Genomic DNA, 13,076 nt, shown 5'->3' with positions numbered 1-13,076 from the left:
ATGCCAACTAATATTTTTACGTCCAGTAGGTGTCCTACTAGAGCAAATGAAGCTTCAAGAAGCTTTGCGCTGGGATGAACCAATTGGATGAAAAGCTTCAGTGCTTCATGAAGCTTCATCTGCCCATCACTACCGAATAGCCTCCTTCTCCTCCTCCTGCACAGGAAATAATCCAAAGTCCGTTAAATTCAAAAGAGTCACTGAAATAAATGTCTGCTGGGTAAAACATGGTCAGGTTAAAAGCGAGCCGTTTAATGTGGCTGATAAAAGAGTACAAAAACAAAAGGCAGATGCACACAAGAAAGAACCTAACTAGAACTAAACTGGGAAAACTGAATGCTAAACACAAAAGGCAAAGAACAAAACCTTGAACGTTGCAAAAAACATAAACATGGAAACTCCTGGAGACATGGAACAACAGACAACCTGACAAAGAATGAACAGCAACACACAGAATAAATACACACAAGGGTGATTAGGGGGAAGTGGAAACACATGGGGAAACAGCTGACACTACTCTGACATAACGAGACAAAGGAAGCAAAGCTGACTACACTGACATAGGACACAGACCTTCAAAATAACAGGAAACATGAGACGCAGACAAGACAATATAAACTTGATAACATAAGACACGCAGCATGAAACACATAAAGGGCAAAGGGAGACTAAAACACAGGGGTAGAAGACACAAGAGGAATCTAAATAAACAAATGAGCTTAGATAACCTAATGAACTTAAAAATAAACCATAAACATCAAAAATAAACTAAAACTTAAAACGCTGGGTCAAAAGACCCAGGATCGTGACAGTGGGAGGTTGAAGTCTATCCCAGCTGCCACAGGGCAAAAGCAGGACAGGCTGCCAGTTTATCACAGGGCTAACACAATATATGTGATAGAAAATCAACTGAAATGTTTGATATTTATTTATAATAATAAGAGAATAACTACTATTTATAATAATATTATAGTTGTTATTATAAAATGTATTTATAAATATGTGTATATTTTTTTATAACACCCAACATAAAAGGCTTCTTTCCAAACCTGAGCTGTTTCAGACGCTTTTTGAAATTCTGACTTCTCTGAACTCAGTGTAAGGTGTCTGCTCCCTCACTGCGGCTGTGCCTGGAAGTACTTCTGCTTCTTGTCTTCCCCTAATGCAGCTTTAAAGTATTAAGTATGAAGCAACAGTGCTTCTCTTTGCGCCTCTGAAATCTGTGTTCTCTCTACTGATAAACAAAAGAAACAATGTAAAATGTATTAATAAATCAGTAACAAAAATATAGTGTAGAAGGTAAGTAGAGATTTTCATACCATCTTCAAGCCTAATGCTTTTAAGTCCCACACTCAATGCAGCCTGACTCAAAACCTGATTCTAAATGGTTCAGCACAGACAGAGAGGCACAAATGTTTAGTATTAACCTAAGTTACTGATCATTTACAGTATTACAGAGTCTATCAGTCTTTGCATGATGTAAACATTCCTGTAAGTTTCTAGCTGACTCTCAGGTGTCACAGGTGTGCCAGCAGGAAAGAGGGTCAATAAACCTGCATCCTGAAGTTTGTCATGCAGGATTAAAGGAGCCAGACTTTGTTCACACAGGTAGAATTTTATTTTACACTGACTCTGGGTAAGTATGAGTATCATACGGTTTAAATGAAGCGCTAGAACTAGCAGAAATTTATTATAGATCCATTGAAGCTAATCGGGATCTTTACTGTGAATCTGTGGATGCGATTAACCATGTTACTGGTAACTTCATTAACTAGTAACTTAGCAACTTAGTCATAACAGGAGTTAATATTTCTGTCTAGACACCATTTAAATAGTAACCGCTTTACCACAATATAAGCTAACCTTTACACCGTAACTTTAAGCTAGCACCATAAAGACTGTAAAACATGTAATAATATCTACAAATGCATCTCAAAGCTCTTACATCAGCACTCGCAGTATTACTCAACACAACCACATTAACATTATTGAGTGCAGTGTTGGGGAGTAATACATGTACAGGTGTTACGTATGTAAAGTACAAAATATGAGTAACCACTTCGTCACAGTTACCGTTTAAATAGGTGATAATTAGAATACAGTTACTGAAATAAATGGATTACACAGCGGTCACTTTCTGTTTCATATGTTAGGCTATCCCATCTCTAATTTTGGTAATTAAACGCATTGCCGGAAACCCAAATAAAACACGTAATAAGAGGCTCGAATGTACTGTTAATGTTGATGGCGTCAGTTACACAATGGACCCGGAGCCAGCACAACAGAGCCCGCAGCAGGGCAGGAATGCATTTCTTACTTGGAAATTCCAACACCACTTCACATTTAAAGAAGAAAAGGATGAAATCTGACCCTGCAATGCAAACTCTGTTTCCTAGCAACCAAGCTGCTCTCAGCATCATAGACTCCACCTCCAACCTAAAGAAACATCTGGAAGTAAGTTTGTTTTAAAAACGAATGTTAGCCTACTGAAACTACCGTCAGTATCTAGGATGTACTACTGCTGTGTGATATTTTTATTATTACTGAAGGCTACTCACCACCAAGCTAACATCAAATCTTATCTTAACACCTTATGTTAACTTATGTTAACATAAGTCTTTGCTCCTCTACAGTAAATATTCAGGGAGATTTGGGCTTAACAGAAAAACAAACAAGAATTTGCAGGATGTGATCGCTACATTCATGTAGTTGTAAAAAGCATGACAATATATTAAGTCTGTGAAGGTTCTCAGTCATCAGGTCATCGTAGTCTAAAGAGCTCGGAAAGAAAAGCGTCTGGACCTCTTTAAGTTACTTGAAGATGTTCTCGGATGAGAGGTGAAACGTTTTCAAGCAGCTTAAAGAAGTCCAGACGCTTTTCTTTCCGAGCTCTTTAGACTTTTAATATATTAAGTAATTGAAAGTATTCAGAATACGTTACTCACATTGAGTAACTTAATGGGATACATTACAAACTACAGCTTGGGGCATGTATTCTGTCATTTGTAGTGGAATACATTTTAAAGGTAACTTTCCCAACACTGACTGAGTGATTACTGACACTCGCTGACTTTTTATAGTCACTCTATAAATGCTGTCCATTTAAATCATCTCACTTGTAAACACTGCCGTATCCACCGGAGATCAGTGAGAATGGATTCTGGAGTCTTCCCATCCTCCTGTTAGTGATCCTCCATCTGAATGGATGATAACAACCTTCTGAACTGACTAGCAGGTGTAGAAGGCCCGACTAGCCCATATCTATGGGACTGATCACTGCTGATAAACCCACTAAATGGATGGATAAGAGCTCTGGTCACATTTGGAGTTGGGCCACAGCTCTGCACAGTGGCTGCCAAATGGTCGTCTTCTATTGTGAAATTCAGCACAGCAGAGAAGAAATAGCACATTATGACACAGTATGATGGAAAGGCAAATAAGAAAAGTGTGTAAATTAATAGATTCAACTCATGTTTTACTTTACATTTTGACAGCTCTTCCCTTCCATCAAGTACATTTTTCCATTTCTAGAATCCCTAGAAGCTAGAAACACAAAACAAGGCTACGTCCACACGTACACGGGTATTTTTGAAAACGGAGATTTTTCGTTTTTAAAAAAAATCCCGTCCACAAAAACGAAGGAAAACGCTGCTAGGAACATGCCAAAGCAGCATATGGCGCTATATTCCTATCCATGTAGAAATGTTGGCCAATCAGAAGTCAGCCTGGGTGGGAAAGAGTAAACAAAGATGGCGCATAGAAGCAGAACTGAGTCCTATGTGTGGAGGGACAGTAACTGTGTAAGCATTTAAACACTGCAGAGAGTAAAATGAACAGTAATGGTATTTTGTGTAAGTCCGCCATTGTAGAAATTCATTTCACCGAAACAATAACCTGGCGCACAGTGTGACGTCAAAAAATGCGCACACCTTTGACCCTGCGTTTTCTCCGTTTGTCTCGTCCACACGTAAACGCAAAAACTGAGTTTTCAAAAATATCCACCCTGGCTGGAGTTTTTAAAACTCTCCGTTTTCAGTGACCGAAAACGCCGTTTACGTGTGGACGAAAGGTGCGAACGCATAGAAAAATCTGCGTTTTCAAAAATACCCGGGTACGTGTGGACGTAGCCCAAGATACTGCTGTTATTATTAAATAGTTTCAATTTGTTTCTTAGTTTATTTGTGATTTAAATTTTCACCTTTCATCTTTATGCTTAGTTTGTTCTGGTTACTTTGAATTTTGTAGCCTCGAGCTTATTTCTCAGACTATCTCCTTTTGTAATTTGTAAAAATAGTTCAGTGAGTTTATTTTCCTCCATTGTCCTGCATTCTGTGTCACGTCTGTGTTTCTGTTCTTGCACACCAAGTTACTTATTGTGTTAGTCTGTTGTCTCTTGTGGTTTTTATTTTGTTTTACGTCGCTTGTCTCGTTTTCTTATTTAGGTTCAGCTGCCCTCCCAGGTGTCTCCTGTTTGTCCTGAGCTCCTTGTGTATTTACTCCCTCAGTTTGTCTTAATTGGTTGCTGTGTCCTCCCTCTCTGTATTGTTTCCTTCCTCAGTGTTTCCCTGGTTTTGCTAGTATCCAGTTTCCCTGCTGCTGCCCTGCCACTGTGTTTTTGTATTTTTTGCTACTGCATTGAAGCTGATCTTTGAGTGCATCCTTTGTCTCCTGAGTTCTGCATTTGGGTCCATATTTGAAATATATTCGAAAAACTAACTCTGTAGGTGCTCACACGCCACTGCACGCTCATGCACGTGTGGGAAAGAAAGAGAAAGAGAGAAATACTGCTACAAGCTAGTTGTGATAAATGGTAGTTTAAATTGTGTCCAGGTAATGAACCATTAAATCTCCTCTTGCACCATCTGAATCTCTCTGGAATCACATCACATAGTATGCATATTTTAATTTATACAGCCAAATATCACAAATCTGACCTTAAGGTCTTTGCCACCTGGACACATCACCAACCGCTCTGAAGAAGCTTAGAGTGGATTTGGAAATAGACACCTGAGGTGAAAGAATTCAATTGATTAAAGTTGTGCTATTATTAAAAAGGTAACAATATCAAGATATGATTCAGGAGGATGTGAAACAACTTCTTAGGTTATGTACTTATTGATTATCAATAATTAACAATGAATATGTTTATTTTACAACCATGCAAACATGACTGATTAACCTGCATGGGGAAAAAGTGAATATTGAGTATTAACAACTAAGAGTGCAATAAGTGACCACTGAAAGAGGCCCACACAAAAAGTTTTAAGGCTGTAAGACAGCTGTATGTCACAGAACAATGAACTTCATTTTGAGCTTACTCATAATCAAATAGCATTTCATATCTTTGTTCACTAAGGCAGGAAAACAGCCTCAAGGTTTTGTACTGAGTGAATGAGACATTGTGGATTCGTTTCTGTCAAACATCGGTGTTCAATGTTGTCACTTATGGAAGTGCAATAACGATATGTACAAGACAAATAAAATAAAAGAAATTGTTATATCAAGTGAGCCAATATCACATTAACTGAACAACTGATGTTTCATGCTTTTTTTATACTGCTTTTATAAAAAGTTTGAGACAGACCCTAATGAGCTACTGAAGCAAATAAATAACTGTCACTGAGCTCTGCATCTATATCACTGAAAAAGGCAAAGAGTTTGTGAAACAGAACAATTTGGACTGCGAGTATAGTTGCTGCACAATATGTTGTTCAGGTGGTAAGCCAACCATCTGTAAGTATATTACTCTTCTCTCAGGTTTCACGGTGTGCACAGAGGTGGATTTGCACAAGAGAATCTTTCACGACCATAGCTGTGAGAAAAATGATCGTCTGTATCACGTGCACATAACTCTGACCCATGGAACACATTACCATCATCTATGTGGCGGCTCTCTGATCCACAGCGAGTGGGTTCTAACTGCAGCTCACTGCTGGAAAGATCAACCTGGATGGTGAGAAATGACTGTTTCACATATTTAAAAAAAAACAGTCCAGAGACAAAAATCATTACTGGTATTTTGTTCTTTTACCATTTCCATTGTTTAGGACTATGTCTGCATATGTAGGAATTCATCCAGGTCCAGGAAGAATGGTGACAATTATTGATCACAAAATCTTTGAGGACCAAACAGGAAAACATGACATCATGCTTCTGAAAATCGACCCACCAGAGAATAAGATTAAGCCTGTTGTCTTCCCTAAATGTACACGTCGCAAAAAGTGAGTTTTGAGTAACCTTTTAAGTGTAAAGTTTGAATTCTGGAATTCCTTAATATGTTGACATAATATGTATTTTTCTTGTTTAGTTGGTTGGTTTTTTAAACTTCCAGGAAGAGCAAAAAAATGTAGCAACATCTGTAGTCTATGAACAAAATGACATCATGCTTTTGAAGTTACAAACCCCCATTAGTGACTGCAGAGCTTCCTTATTAACAATAATGTAACTGAGACTTGAATATTGAGCAGAGGGTTCTGGTTTTGATTTTAGGTACCTGCTTAGGAGCTACATCCAATGCTTGTGCTGATTTCAGATGGATGGTAAAATTGTGTGTGGGGGGAATTATTTGGATACATATGCAGTAATACTTGCAAAAGTTCAAACCTGGGAATTTTAATAAATGTTTAGCAAATTGACAAAGTAAAAAAACAAAAAAAAAACAAAAAAAAAACAACAATCATTCAAAACATACAACCCCAACGAAAAATGTTTGTTCCATGTCCAGCCCATATGGCACCGGCCGCCGTCCCGCAGGCGACGCTGATGGCTGGACGGGTCCTCCAGTGGAAATGGAAAACTGGAGCGGGCCCTCGGGTCCTCCAGCGAAGACGGACACGCAGCCCACCAGCTGCAAACACGGACACGCAGCCCACCAGCTGCAGAAGACTGGAGCGGTCCCTCGGATCCTCCAACGAAGACAAACGAAGGCTGGAGCGGTTCCCCGGACCTTCCAGCGAAGGCGGATGAAGGCTGGAGCGGTCCCTCGGACCCTCCAGCAAAGGCGGATGAAGGCTGGAGCGGCCCCACGGACCCTCCAGCAGACGACGAAGGCCGGAGCGGTCCCTCGGACCCTCCAGCGAAGGCGGATGAAGGCCGGAGCGGTCCCACGGACCCTCCAGCGAAGGCGAATGAAGGCTGGAGCGGTCCCACGGACCCTCCAGCAGACGACAAAGGCCGGGGCGGTCCTCGGACCCCCCAGCGAAGGCAATCCCGGACGAGCCCCCATATGTTACACCCCGGCCTAGGCAACCGGCGTGCAACGTATGAAAAATAATCCCAAGACGAGATTTAAAGCAAGATACGACATTTATTTACATCACCAAACACAAGGCGCCAAACTATTTACAACGGGGGGGAAGATCGCGACGACATACAGAAACACAGGGCTTAAATACATAGAAGGAGCAATTAGGGAATGGACCACAGGAGGGATACACAGCTGGGGCAAATAAGACCTGACGAGACAAGGAAACGTAAACTGAACACTAAGATAACACAGACTTTCAAAGTAAAACAGGAAAACACATAACAGTCACGCCAAAACAAAACGCCTAAAACAATACACTGCCAACGCCGAACCGTAACATAGGTCAAGATAGAAACCCATTTTCCCATAGACTTCTACAGGACCACTGCAACAACTGCTATCACCATCTACTGACCCTCAGATAGAATGTAGGTTCAATGTTTTGGCTTCATTTTTCCAACAAGGAAACTATGTCCATGTTTTATGCTGTGTACGAGGGGCTATATGAAGGTTTAGTATAAGATAAATAACATATCTTTGTTATTTATTTAGGTATTTATCAAGGAGCAAACTACTTGCTGATCACAAGGTTATGAGAATGCTCAGCTTGCTGTCCATATCCAATGCCTTCTCCAGTTCACAAAACACTTTGTGGGGTAGTTAGACACAAACGTCAAGGAAGGTGGAAGCAGACTACGCAGACATTTCAGATTTCCAGAGGTGAGCAATTTATTACAGTGAACTTACTTTAATGTGTAACTTAACAAAACTTCCCCCCAAATCAACTCTATTAACAAAACTCAACAGAACATGGCTCTGGTAACACGGCTCGGCTCTCCTCTCCCCTCCCCTCCCCTCGCCTTAATTTGCAGAATGTTCGATTTGCCGGCAACAGAACGCTTACACAAACAAACCCGGGATAGTGAGTGAAGCAATGTTACTTGACAAATAACAAATCATAGCGAATAAATAGAAACAGAATAATGTGTATAATGTGCAAAAAAAAGGTCAACACATATGGGACAAATGGAGACCATTGCAACTGCTCATCCACTTTGTCACACTCTCCCCCCCTTAAGGCCCTCACTCCTCCATGGAATGCGACAGAAAATCAGCCACCACATTCTTATGCCCTGGTCTATACTGGATTCTAAAGCAAAAGGGCTGTAGGGACAGATACCATCTAGTGATCTGGCATTAGAGTCTTCATTCTGTTCACCATTGTAATGCACGATGGTCAGTTTCCATAACAAACTCATCACCCATTAGATAGTACTTTAATGTATCCAGAGCCCATTTTATTATTTAAAAAAAGGTCAACACATATGGGACAAAGGGAGACCATTGCAACTGCTCATCCACTTTGTCACACACATGTAGACTGGTTGGGCAAACTCCCATGCACCCTCAAGTATCCTTGAGAGGAAAAGAGCTGGTCCAGTGTTCCGCGACCAGGACGAAAACCGCATGTTCCTCCTGTACCGAGGTTAGACTAGCGGATGAACTCCCTTTCCAGCACCCCTGGCATAGACTTTCCCAGGGAGGCTGAGGAGTTTGATCCCCTTGTAGTTGGAACACCCCTCCGGTCCCCCTTCTTAAAGATGGGGACCACCACCCCGGTCTGCCAGTCCAGGGTACTGCCCCTGATCTCGACGCAACATTGTAGAGGCTTTTCAACCAGGACAGCCCTACAACGTCCAGAGCCTTCAGGAACTCGGGGCGGATCTCATCAACACCAGGGGCTCTGCCACCAAGGAGTTGTTTAACTGCCTCAGTGACCTCGCCTCTGGAAATTGGCGGGTCATTCCCCTCATCCCCAGACTCTTCTTCCTCTTCGGAAGATGTGTCAGTGGGATTAATGAGGTCCTCAAAGTATTCCATCCACCACCTGACAATTTTCTCAGTCGAAGTCAGCAGCGCTCTGCCAGCACTATACACAGTGCAGGTAGAGCACCGCTTTCCCCTCCTGAGACGCCTGACGGTTTGCCAGAATCTCTTCGAGGCAGTCCGCAAGTCTTTTCCATGGCCTCTCCGAACTCCTCCCGCCTGCCTCCTGCCTGGTGGCAACCTTCATTTGGTTTGGGGATTACTATCACAGCAGGCACCAACCACCTTGCGGCCGCAGCTCAATGCAGCAGCTTCGGCAATGGAGATGCTGAACATGGTCCATTCGGACTCAATGTCCCCAGTCTCCCTTGGAATGCTGTTGAAGCTCTGCGGGAGGTGTGCGTTGAAGATCTCACGGACTGGGGCCTCTGCTAGACGTTCTCCACACATGATTTAAATATTTGGATTGGACGTGGATCTTTAACATGTCACCAATTATAATTCTGACTTTGAAGTAAAGCCACTTTTTGTTTTGGCTGTTCTTAATCAGTTCCAGTCGTGTTTAACCCCCATTTAGATTTACTTTCCCAAACTTTGTGGCACTAATGATTCTGTGTCCAGGTTTAAAACACCTGCTCTCTGAATTTGTACAGAAATTCTAGTGTAAGTCTGAGTTTTGTGCTGCTTTGGAGTATTAGTTGTTTTATATTACCTGAGTCCTGAGTAAAGTGTGGTATAAATGCAGGCATGGTCTCAGTGTTTTCTTCAGTGTTCTGCTGATGTTATTGAGCCACAGTGAGCATTTTTGTCCGTTCACCAGTGTGGCGGTATTTGAAAAAATATACATCACGGGTGAAATGAAGATGGTTAAACTGTTACATCGCAGCTTTAATTTGAATTATCCGTGGTTGTCTGTCTGCAGCCTTCTCAGCCAGACGAGCTGACCATCGAGGAGCAGGAAATCTTGGAGGTCATCGATGATGGCGACATGGAGGACTGGGTCAAGGTACAAAATAACACAAACACAGTTATGTAGCAGAAGCACTCTCATGTTTGAGGGTTGGTTGTTTGTGTATTAGTTCACTGTCTGGCTCTTAGACTGTTTGACAAACATTTAGTTTCAGTTGTTATAAGACCTCGCACCGGTACAGACGACTACTGGACGTTTTAGTGTTTCTCTATGGATCAGTTGGACTGATGTGGCTTCAGGAATTAGAATAATTCAACTAAAATGCATGCGGTGCATTGAGGCAGGTCACGTTGGCCTGGGTGTTAGAAGCTCTGCTGAACATAAAGACAAATCAAAAAATGTACAAATACACAGTTCTCTGCTTCTTTTTTGGCCCCGCAGCCGTAAAGGGCTGATGGGAGATTCTCGTCACGCAGCCGGGCAGGCAGGTGGGCGGGCATGGCACCCAAGTTTGTGAATGCAATAATTCATGAATGAGGCAGTTTTTAAATTCATACCTTAAGTGCAGCTACTGAAAATCTGGGCCAAATCCTGATTGATGGTGATCCAATCGAATTTCATTCGTACGAAATTGGCACTCGAGACAAAGCAGTTCAGGTGGCCTGCATACATTTAGTATCAGGCTTTACAAAAAAAAGTATCAACTATGTTAGGATCCATGTTCATCATGTGTGATGTGTGTTTACATTTGAAGGTGTTTGTGGATTTGTCACCTCTCTTCAAGGTGTGGTTTGTGTTTGATGCTGAAAGAGATAAAGACTGCTGATTGGCTGAAGTAGGGTTCAGTAAAAATTGTTTGGTTGTTGGTTTGGGCACTGCTCAGGTCCACATTAAATAAACTGCTGCTTGTGTGTTTGTAGGTTCTCAGTCATCCAGGTCATGGTTGTCTAAGGAGCCTGGAAAGAAAGCGACTTTACTTCTTTAAGGTTCTGGATGATGTTTAACTTCTGATCCAAGAAGCTTCTTCACTTGATGTGCTTCCTTTGCTCATTTTCCACCTCTGCACAGTTTCATTTGATGACAATGCAGTGCAGTTCTCCCAAACATACAACAGAGGGCGCTATGCACATTCACTGAAGTGCAGAAAAATACAAGTGGAGGAGGAAACAAACAGAAGCATCAAGAGAGAAAACTGAAGTGTTCAAAGCGAGTTACTTTAGTCTCTTATTGTAATATTAATCGACATCTAAACATCACGTTGATGCTTCATGTTTGAGTTCCGTGTCCTTTTACTGCTCAGTTGGAAAATATTGATGCAATTTAAAAGACGAGGAGAAGAGTAATTTCTCTGTACTACTTCAAAAGTAATTTGAAAGCACTGCCTCATATGGAAAATGAATCATGATGAAATCCTGAAACAAATAGTGTTTGTGAATATGAAGAGTTTAGTTTTCATTTTGGTCTTAGAAATGATGTGTTATGAGAAATAAAACACATATGTCACTATGTACTATAATTTTATTTTGTTTATTTTTTGTTCTTGTAGGTTTTTTGCTTTAGTGTATATTTTGAAAGCACTGCTTTTAGTTTGAAAATTGGATTCAGTGTTTAGAGTTCGGACAAAACAATGGACGGTTTCAAGAAATGTATTTTATCAACAAAACTTATTTTGATGGTTACTGTATTTATTTTAATGCCCTCAGTGCACGGAGGCCAACAGCCTCCACGTAAACATTTCCACCCCCAACAATCAACTCAGATTTATGAAGTTTATCATGTTCAGGCCCTGCAGCTGATTGGTGGCATGTCTGATCAGAAAGCCTTTCTGCATCTTCACAGTGTGAGTCTGAGAGTTTCTGAACAACAGGATGAGCTGCTACACACCTGACACCACATTCAAACACACACAAGCTGCAAATCTGACACAATATTTTAGACCAAAGAAAAAGGTTCACAATTTAAGATAAGATAAGATAAGATAAGATAGAACTTTATTAATCCCTCGGGTGGGTTCCTCTGGGAAATTCGATTTCCAAAAAAAGCACAGCAACGACCGAAGTTACAGTTACAGAATTGTTATATATATATAAATATATACACACACACACACACACACACACACACACACACACACACATATATATAAATACAGAAACAAATATAAATAAAATATACAAAGGGGATAAATAGAATAAATAGGAATAAAAAATAAAAATACAAGTGAATTGCACATTTCAAGTATTGAGTCTATTGCACTGTTGACTATTTACAAAAAGTATTGCACAAGGTATTGTACAGTGAGGTGAAGAGGCACTACAGCTTAGTTGTTCCCCCCTCCTTTGTCCTCCTGTTTCCCCTCCCTCTCCCCTCCAGAGAGGAGTTAAACAGTCTGATGGCGTGTGGGACAAAGGAGATTTTAAGTCTGTTAGTTCTTGTCTTGGGGAGAATTTGCAGTTAACATGAAGATATTCTAGAGTAGAAACAACACACAGCACACAAGTTTCATGTAGAGATGATTGTTTATTCTGGATGTTTTTCATTCAGTTATTTTCCATTATTTGAGCAATTTCTGATTTATCCAGTTCATGTCAGAACAAACATTCACAGTAACAGCTGGTCCAGTACAGACACGTTCAAAACCAGAACTGATTACACCATAAATCATGTTGTTGTAAATCACTCCACCACCAGAATCACCCGGAGAGAGAGAAATGTAGTTGTGCTTATTTCCCCCCAAAATATCTAAAACAACACAGATGATATACAGTAATATTAGCAGTCAACTAACCCCACGTGCATCTACTTGATGTTCTTCCAGACACAGCCTGTTGTTATATGGCACATATGCAGTACACTGAGAGTATCTGGTAGGCTCACAGTCAGCAACACACGTCTGCACACTGAAGATAGAGGGGTTCATCAGGGACTAGAGAAAAAGAAAAGAACAAAAGTATATTCATACTTTCAAAAGCTAAAATTTGGAGTAGAATGATGTTTTGTCTTTTTTTATGTTTCCAATGATTTTTAAACAAGGAACTTGGCCACAGTATATCTACTCCAAAATTTACAAAAAGAAAAAAAACTTGTTGCTTC

At 40.8% G+C, this 13,076-nt stretch overlaps 1 long non-coding RNA gene across 2 annotated transcripts; it reads left to right on the top strand.

Moving 5' to 3' along the window:
- The first annotated feature begins 504 nt into the window (after positions 1 to 504).
- Positions 505 to 6,132, top strand: LOC120728615. 2 transcript variants are annotated; one of them, XR_005694759.1, is made up of 3 exons: positions 505 to 2,454; positions 5,758 to 5,953; positions 6,048 to 6,132. It is a non-coding gene; the product is annotated as an uncharacterized LOC120728615 (long non-coding RNA). The 2 variants fall into 2 exon arrangements; XR_005694758.1 differs by lacking the exon at positions 505 to 2,454 and having other exon boundaries at positions 4,123 to 5,953.
- The last annotated feature ends 6,944 nt before the right edge of the window (positions 6,133 to 13,076 follow it).

The sequence above is a fragment of the Simochromis diagramma genome, unplaced genomic scaffold (genome assembly GCF_900408965.1).
Source record: "Simochromis diagramma unplaced genomic scaffold, fSimDia1.1 OVJJ01000302.1, whole genome shotgun sequence".
Taxonomy (NCBI): Eukaryota; Metazoa; Chordata; class Actinopteri; order Cichliformes; family Cichlidae; genus Simochromis; species Simochromis diagramma.
The sequence above is the reverse complement of the archived record's forward strand: the minus strand, read 5'-3'. Positions and strand labels throughout refer to the sequence as shown.